Source organism: Physeter macrocephalus, chromosome 12 (genome assembly GCF_002837175.3).
Source record: "Physeter macrocephalus isolate SW-GA chromosome 12, ASM283717v5, whole genome shotgun sequence".
NCBI lineage: Eukaryota > Metazoa > Chordata > Mammalia > Artiodactyla > Physeteridae > Physeter > Physeter macrocephalus.
The window spans coordinates 56,674,923-56,683,800 of NC_041225.1; the positions used below are offsets into that span (position 1 = coordinate 56,674,923).

The window sequence follows — 8,878 nt, forward strand, 5'->3', positions numbered from 1 at the left end:
CACCGGGGCGCGAACCCGGTTCCCCTGCATCGGCAGGCGGACGCGCAACCACTGCGCCACCAGGGAAGCCCAGAAGTCAGTTTTAAGATAGTGGAAAAATTGGTATCTATCACTTTACAGTGATATGCTCTGGTAGTTCTATTGGCTCGTTTCCTGTTTTCCCCCCAAGCTTTTAGAAAATGCATTCACGTAAATATCCTTCAATTCTGTATTATTCATATTAATTTCATAGGCTGTGATTGATTATTTCCAATCCTGTTCCTTTTAGTTGAAGGGCAGTCAAGATCCTTTTACAATTCTAATGCTTCTTTTTATATTCAGGAAACTCACCATTTAACAGATATAACAACAACCATAAATGCTAGGATACAGGGACACAGAGGGATTAAAAAACATGATCCATCCTTCAAGGAACTCATAATAAGTAAGTTGTCCCTTCCTTATTTGTTTAAAAGACATTCATATCGTTTTATTTTCATAATCGTTAAACTTCGCTTCTTACATAAATGAGTATCTAGTCCTACATCCTTGGAATAATTCTTACTATCAGGACTATCCTAAGGCTTATATTAAGGTGAAAAAAATATTAGATGGTTCCCAAAAGAAGTGGTTTGTGGTTTGGGTATAATTTGCTTAGTATTTGCATATGCCTATTTTGAAAAGACCTAGTGTTTCAAGTTAAAACACTAAGGCTATAAATGAGAGCAGATTTCTCGCTTCATGTTTGGCTGCCATAATTGATACCAATTCCAGAAACGTATAGCCAGAAGTGAGTCAACAGTTAAATGGAACAGAGAAGAGGAAAAAGAAAAAGTCTCAAGAAATCTTCTGAGACAGTAATAGCCCCTATCTGGAATTTTCCTCTCCTCTGTAAGAGCTTTTGCAGTTAGAGTGCAGTGTGGCTGGATGGAGCTCTGGTTTGCATGCTGCCGGCTGAGGGTTACTCCAAGTCCACCCCATGCTCAGCTATTTCCCTTACTGGCCTTTGAGTTAGAGCATGGAAGACCCTCTGTCAAAATAGAAATGTTTAGACACAGAATTTTATTGCTGAAAGGGATCTTACAGATCATTATACCACAGAGATTCCCAAGCCTTTTCAAGTGTGAGAACCCCTTTTCAATCTCAACGTTTTTTGGATTCCCATTTAGTAGGACTTAAACTTGTAGTATGCATGGATTGAGAAGGTATATAATGACAATATGCCACTATGAGTTCAATAATCATTTGCATGAATTTAAACTTTGTTAATCAGAACAGCAATTACATATATTTGAAACAAATAGCTATACCTGTATGAGTGAGACATATCATTTATTTCATCTGTAGCCTACTAGGTGTACACAAGGATTTGGAGATCCCATGAATTTGGAGGGCCCCGGGGACCTGCACCTTGGAAACCATTGATCTAATCCAGTCTCCTGTTTTAACAGATGAAGATAAATGTGGTTTATGGATATTAAGTGACTTTCTAAGGATACAGCTAGTTAGTGGCAGAGTCCAGTTCATTGGCACCTTTTCCACTGTGCCTCAGCTGTCTTAAACTTATCTGAAATTATTATTCATCCACATCAGCAGAGAGAGGTATTGTAAATGAACTAGCTCAGAGGAAACTATGATTGTGTACCACACACAGGAAAACATGCTCCTGTATATAACAATGACAAAACAGATTAGTTAGATTAATTAATTAGTTTCTATATAGAATTAATTAGATTGTATATAGTTAATTAGATTGTATATAGAATTCTTGCATAACTTGTCTCACTTGACAATTACATATTTCTTGAGGATTGCAAGGAAGTAGAGACCTGTCTTAGGTACTTTATAAACTGTCGAGTAAATATGAAAGATATTGACTTTCTGGCCACAAATAATAAATAACCCCTCTCAAAAAAAATGCAGAGGAGGAATTAAAAACCTTAAATATTATGGGTTTTTGGCAATGAACGGGCACAAAAGTCAGCAAGAATGGACATCCTCAACTTCTGCCAAGTCAGGAGGAGCAGTTCTGGCTGCTGAGTTGAGAAGAGAAATGCAAAAAATCACCAGCCAAATAATACATTATAATATTGGCAGACACAGGAGGGGGAGTGTGTCAAAGATATTAAAAAGCCATTCAGTGTTAGAATGATGTGATTCAGCTGGGGAAAGAAGAAAAGAACAATTGATATTTCCTGGATATTTATTAATGTTTAGATACAAGAGGTTGTATTGAGAGTAGCCAAGTCTTCAGCCCGTTTTCTCTGAGTGCTTGATACGACGTGAAAGATGCTGAACAGAGTGCTGGTCAGATCTGTGCTCTCCCTGGGTGACCCATTTCTGCCAGTACTACACTGGGTTAGAAAACTTCAGGGGTTTCCTAGACTAGCTTTAGGTCTCTTTTGATCTGGATGACCCTTGGGAGTCAGTTGATTTTGATTCCTGTGAAAATTTGGGTCATTTGGGGGTAGATCTTGCCTGGTCCAATCATATCTTTTGTATGGATATGGTAATAATGAGGGTCCATTCAGTTAGATCCAAGAGTGTCTCGAGAAGGTCAAGGCTACTTATCTAGTTATGCTGTGTATCTATTTTCCATAGATAGAGGATCTATTTCATGAGCAAAGTTTGCCATCTTCATTCCAACCAAATGATTTGAAACTATGAGCTTCAAAAGGAATCTTAAGGGAAGATAGGGCTGAACGTGAGCAAATCCATTCTCACCACCGGAAGCTGTAACTCCACCTGCATTGTCTTTGGGGGACAGCCCATCTGACTGAGTCTTAGAGACACAGAGTAGATATAACTGGTATTGACAGAAAAGTTGTACAGACAGATCGTGATTAATTCTGTAGTCCTTACAGCTGGATATAACAAAACTGGGGTCCAGGGACTGTTGATTTGCCTCCATGTTCTCCATCCGCTCGTTCTCGAGACTGTAGGTGTCAGAGGGAGGGAATGGCGTTTGCCATAGAGCAGAACCCTTCCTCTTCTGAGTAACTCGCCTGATAGAGCTGCAGTGCTGGCAGCCGTCCTGAGAAGGGCTCTGCAGTGTGGGCTGGTTAGCAGGAGCATTTTCACTGCAGGCAGATTCGGTTGCCTTGGTGAAGTCCCCACGCATCTGAAGAGTGGCTCATCTGCTTCCGGCTGGGGATCACTTGTGCTCACCCAGGCACCCATGAGAAACCTGGGAGACTGGTGAGCAGGTGCTGGCTGAACCGGGAACCTTTAAGAATCAGCCAACAAAATAGATGATTTTACTCAGTACAATTCCAGGAGGACTAATTTTTGGAGGAAATGCAGTCAGAGAAGCATTTTCAGTGTCAGGGGGCCTAGGGCAGGAATGGTGAGTTGAGAAGGAGGAGGGTAGAGGAAGAACAGAACGAAGCAGTGAGGGGGTGAGTTGGGGGGTGAACGGGCTGAGAGATTCTTAGCACTCGGGTGGAGAGAGTTGTCTAAGAAAGATTTTAAGGATGTAGCCTTTATGATATGCTTGTAAAACCTCTCACCCTGCTGCTTCGTGAAAATCACAGTAAACATCTACATCGTGCTCTTTCCAGTGTGGGCGTCAGGACCCACCTTTGGCTATTGAGCCGTTGAAGTGTGGCTGGTCTGAACTGAGATGCGCAGCAAGTGTAACATACGCACTGGATTTTGACGACTTAGTGTAGAAAAAAGAATGTAAAATAGCTATTGCATTGATAATTTTTTACATTGAATACTTGTTGAAACGATAATATTTTTAATATATTGGGTTAAAGTATATCATTAATGTTAATTTTACCTGTTTCTTTTTACTTTAAAAAATGTGTCTATTAGAACGTTTAAAACATAATGTGACTGATGTTATATTTCTACTGGATAGCACTAATCTACATGATTCTTCAAAGCTACTGGAGTTAGATTTGTGTTTATTTTGGGTTGGTATTGGTGGTGCTGCAGGGTTGTACAAGCAGACACTCACACCCATGTCTGTTGATGGCCAAAATGGAAGGGAGGGTCAGACTTGATAAATCTCAGGCTCCAAAAGGAGCATTGGTCAGCAGGCTTTGGTAAGTACGTCTGTGTGCCGAGACCTGCAGACATTTGGAAAGATTCAGAGTCAGAGAAATATCTGGGAGAAATGGGGCCTGACTTAAATATATCGAAAGGAGATCGAGTTTTCCTACAAGAACAGAACTGGTATTAACAGAGAAACCTCAGAGGGCAAAGATGGGGAACAGCGGGGATGGGAGAGAAGGTGCAGCCTTCCCTGCAAGTGTGTCATGCCTCAGTAAGACGGGAATAAAGACACAGACCCTCCTAGAGAATGGACTTGAGGACACGGGGAGGGGGAAGGGTAAGCTGGGACGAAGAGAGAGAGTGGCATGGACATATATACACTACCAAATGTAAAACTGGTAGCTAGTGGGAAGCAGCCGCATAGCACAGGGAGATCAGCTCGGTGTTTTGTGTCCACCTAGAGGGGTGGGACAGGGAGGGTGGGAGGGAGACGCAAGAGGGAGGAGATATGGGGATATATGTATATGTGTAGCTGATTCACTTTGTTATAAAGCAGAAACTAACACGCCATTGTAAAGCAATTATACTCCAATAAAGATGTTTAAAAAAAAAAAACCAAGAATGCCTGATGCCTGGGAGGGAGGAGAAAGAGGAAAAGAAGAAAGGACGGAGGGGGAGGGAGGAGAAGGAAGGAAATAGAACTGAATTGAGAAAAATAGCCACGCAAGGCTAGACATGGTTCATGTGGTCCCTAATAGATCTTGTGAGTTTGAAACAGCTTGAGAAATGACCACTCCGCGGAGCAGAAATCCTCTGTAAAACCCCCACAAGTAAAGAAAAAACAGGTTTCCTGAATGTTCAGTAGCAGCAGTCGTGAATCTGTTTATTTGAGAAATGGCTTTGGAGCTGCCCTAATTCTTTGTTAAGACAAGACTGGGGAGAAAGGAGTATTTGCATAAGTGATGAGGTGAAAGGGCTTCTGGCGTCCTCAAGGTTGAATGCTTCCCAGGGATATGTCCTTTAGCGCCCTCCATAGGAGGGCAGGGAGTCCCTGGCTGCATCCCTGGCACAGTGTTATTCTGTAGCGGTGTGTATATATATCGCTCAACTATCTGGAGCGCGATTGGGCCCTTCAAGTAACCAGAATAGCATCCTTCATTTCACTTTACGGCCAGCAAAGACACTCATTCCAAAGAGTTAGTAGAAACACGTAAAACCCTTCAGTGGAGTACAGCCTATGCTCTGGGTCTGAACAAGTTCAGTCCAATTTCTTATCCCATAACTCCTGTGTCTATGGAGCCAGGCAGTTAAAATGAATGACCCGAGGCGCTGCAAGGGTCTGAAGTGCCTCACAAATCATCAAAGAAAGACTAAATTATGTCCTGAACTTACCAAAGCCGAAAAGTGAACTAATGATATATTTTAGAAGCAGTTGCTCCAAGAGCTGAAACTGAAAACGTGGTGATGTTTAACTCCAATTTAATGAGAACATCTAAGTAATTAAAAGGCCCCACTCTTAAAGCTTTCTGGTTGATTGAAGGTGCTTTGCATATTGGAAACAGGTATGAAAAGCTTGTATGTGTTAGGGGTTCTCTGAGGCAGAATTGTTAACACTACCCACCTGGTGGACCACCTGCATCGGTTTACCTAGAACTAGCTAGAAATGCAAATTCTCAGGGCCCACTCCAAAATCTGCATGTTATCAGCATCTTTAGGGGATTCTAGGCAGGCTGAAGTTTGAGAAGCACTGGCCTAGGGGACTAGTGTGTCTCTTGGAGAGGAAGGAGCACCCTTTCCTTCAACAGGGCCTCTGGGGACCACAGCTAATCCTTATTTTATGTTCTAGGCACTGGGCTAAGAACTTTACACAACTTCCCTCACTTTAATCCTTCAGCAGTTCTAAGGAGGCAGTATTAGAATTAATGCCACTTTACAGATAAAGAAACTGAGATATACAATCATGAAGCAATTTGCCCAAACCCACTTGCCCTAAGTAGGAGAACCAGGATTCATGTCTAGGCTGCCAGTCTTTGGCAGGACGTGATTCGGTCTTTTTCACTTGGGTTTTGAGCTATCTACAAGATGGGCAGATAGGGAGTTCTGTGGGTCCTACCCCCGTGGGTTTGCTTTGTCCTTTCCAAAAAGCCTGGGATTTCCTGCTTAAAAGTCCCGCAGAATCTAGATGGTGGAGTGACTTCCCCAAATCACATAGTTAATGGCATAATCCTGGCTGGAGTGCAGGCTTTCTGACCTTTCATCTCATATGTTACGATAAAAAAAAATACCAAAAAGCAAAACTGAGACCATAAAGTTGATCTGAAATACTGTCTTTTAGGAATAATGTCTGTTAAATTTGGAGGTTTACTCTTAGATGACTCAAGATAGCTCCAGGAAAGGGGACTTATTTCAAAGTGGGTGGGGTCAGTGACACCCCTCCTTTCACCCATCGCAGTCTCTTGAAGCACACGTTCTGTTTCTCTGTTCTCTTCCTCTCCCTTCTGCAGGCAAGGCTGTCTCTACTACTCCTCTGCTTATGGGTGAATGAAAATGGCCACCCCAGCCCTGATTGGACAACATCCTTCATTTCACATGTCAGCAATCATGTGAGCATGGTTTTGTGTCTCTTATTTCTAATTCTCCAGTCAGAGAATTCTAGGCTATTCACTGATCTCTCATATTAATCAGCCAAAGTCAAGTTGTTATTAAAACAAAGGCAAGAAAGCTATCCCTTTCAGTAGGGGCATGGGGGTAATTCCGAATAATGGGTTATAGAGTAGGCAACCCTGACCAAATGTTCTACTACATTTTTAAAAAATAAAAATGAGATCATACCTCTTGTAGCTTTTTTTTTTTTTTTACTATTTTGCCAAAATACTTCCCTGCCTATAAATAATATCGTACCTCCTCAGTTTCAGGATGGTGATACAATCAGCATATCCATTGTATGGCTCTGCCTCGGTTTGCTCAACCATTTTCTGTTGGTGGGTTTTCTTTCCTCCAGGTATTTGCCAATATAGTCAACGTTGTAATGAACAGCTTTGTCATAAATCTTTGTGCCCAGTCTTAGTTCTTGTTTTAGGATAAATTCTTAAAAGGCAAAACTGCTATGTTAAGAAGTGTGGCCATTTTTAAGGCTTTAGAAATACATACCCCGATTACCTTCTGGAGAAGCTGTCCCAGTTCAGACTCGTACTGGCAAGGGAGTAAACCTTCCCACAACCTCACCAGCACTGGGGATTATTCTTTTTTATCTTTGCCAATTTTATAGGTAAAATTGAGCTCATTGTTCTTTTAATTTGTGTTCTGGCTGAGGTGGAGCAATTTTTTCACATGTTCACCGGCCTTTTGTATTTCTGGTTTTGCAACATATGTCTTTTGAAAACCTCAGCTGTGCTTTACACAGGAGAAAGGTTTTGGCAGTTGTCATTAAATGTCTGCTTGTTCCTTATTCTAGTGGCATCTTTTAGTTGATTACCCCAACCTGAAGGTAAACCAGCATTGCATTATTAGGATAATAGTATTTGAGTCTTCCAACAACATGCAAAGCTAAGCCTTTAGTTTGTTACACCGTCCTTTATGAAGATGTTCTAGGAGAGGCGAATCAGTCTTCCAAGCTATGTGATAAAATGTCTGAGACCAGACTACCTAGTTGGCTGAAATGGTGGGATAGCGGTGAAGTGAGAATCTGAAAGATGTCAGAACTGTTGGAGTTCTTAAGGGAAGAGAGTTTTTCATACTATCCTGATCTCTAAGGAGGGGGAGAGGAATCTGTATGGGAAGTTGACTGTTTCTTTTTAATCCTTGCTTTACATCCAGCATTGAAAGGATGGACCCCTATCTCCTGTCCAAGTTGAAGTGTGGGTAGTGTTGAGTCTCCTCACAATTACTTCCTGGGACTTTGAAGATGATTCAGGATAGAAGAGACTCCCAAGAGATCAGATCGAGGTGACAGTAGGCTCACCGAGATCACAGGTCAAGATATTTTGAGGAATGCAGGATGGTGGAGCTTGGCTACACGGGTCAGAGATGTCCTTCTGTATAGGCAGTCGCCTCTGGTTTGATTCAACAGTTTCCCAAGCTTCCCTCATGATAATGATCACCTGATGTATTCACTAGAAACAAACGTTCCAGGCCCACTGATTCAGACTCTTCAGGCAAGGGCCTGATGATTCTACCATCAGAGAAATTTGGAAAACACAGATTCAGAGGTTCTGTGGGAAGGCCTTTTATAGCAGATAGCTTTTAGGATGTCCATTCAGCCTATACGATAGCCACCAATACAATACAATACAATTCCCTACCCCTAGGTCAGACCTCAGTATTCATGGTTGGGCTTTGTCATACCCATGTCCCTGGCTGCAAAGGAAGCCAGGCTCTGCCAGTCAGATTTTCTCTCTGTAAATTAAAAATGATATTTAGAGGTAGCCATTCTGTCCCTAGAATTGCAATATGGAATCTCAAGAGCATGGGGCAGCTATATTCTGCCATGTGGATGAAGAAGCTGTTAAAATGGTATACGGGAAGACAGAAGAATGAAACACAGATTCCCTCTTGGCTTGCAGTAGCGTGACTTGCTTTCAATAACTTGTATCTCTACTAACACACTCTAAAATAAAAAGAAATCATCTGCATGTAACTAAAACCTTTACCTTGAACATCAAGTGAAGTTAATGGGTCTTCTATTTTATTTAATTATTTATTTATTAAAAAAAATTTTTGCATTTTATTTTATTTATTTTTTTTATACAGCAGGTTCTTATTAGTCATCAATTTTATACACATCAGTGTATACATGTCAATCCCAATCGCCCAATTCATCACACCCCCACCCCCAACCCCTGCTGCTTCCCCCCTTGGCGTCCATACGTTTGTTCTCTACATCTGTGTCTCTATTTCT

The 8,878-nt window shown here is 41.6% G+C and overlaps 1 protein-coding gene across 14 annotated transcripts in view; it reads left to right on the top strand.

Annotated features, from left to right (window-relative positions):
- The window catches only part of TMEM178A (transmembrane protein 178A), a 262,811-nt gene that overhangs the window by 170,543 nt on the left and 83,390 nt on the right, over positions 1 to 8,878 (top strand). For 12 of the 14 annotated variants that reach the window (XR_008618885.1, XM_055089139.1, XM_055089138.1 and 9 more), the window contains one exon: positions 6,486 to 6,584. The gene's annotated coding sequence lies outside the window, so the exon portion shown is untranslated. Of the gene's footprint in view, positions 1 to 321; positions 425 to 6,485; positions 6,585 to 8,878 lie in introns of those variants that run through there. The other 2 variants (XM_055089145.1, XR_003682285.2) reach the window with 2 other exon arrangements.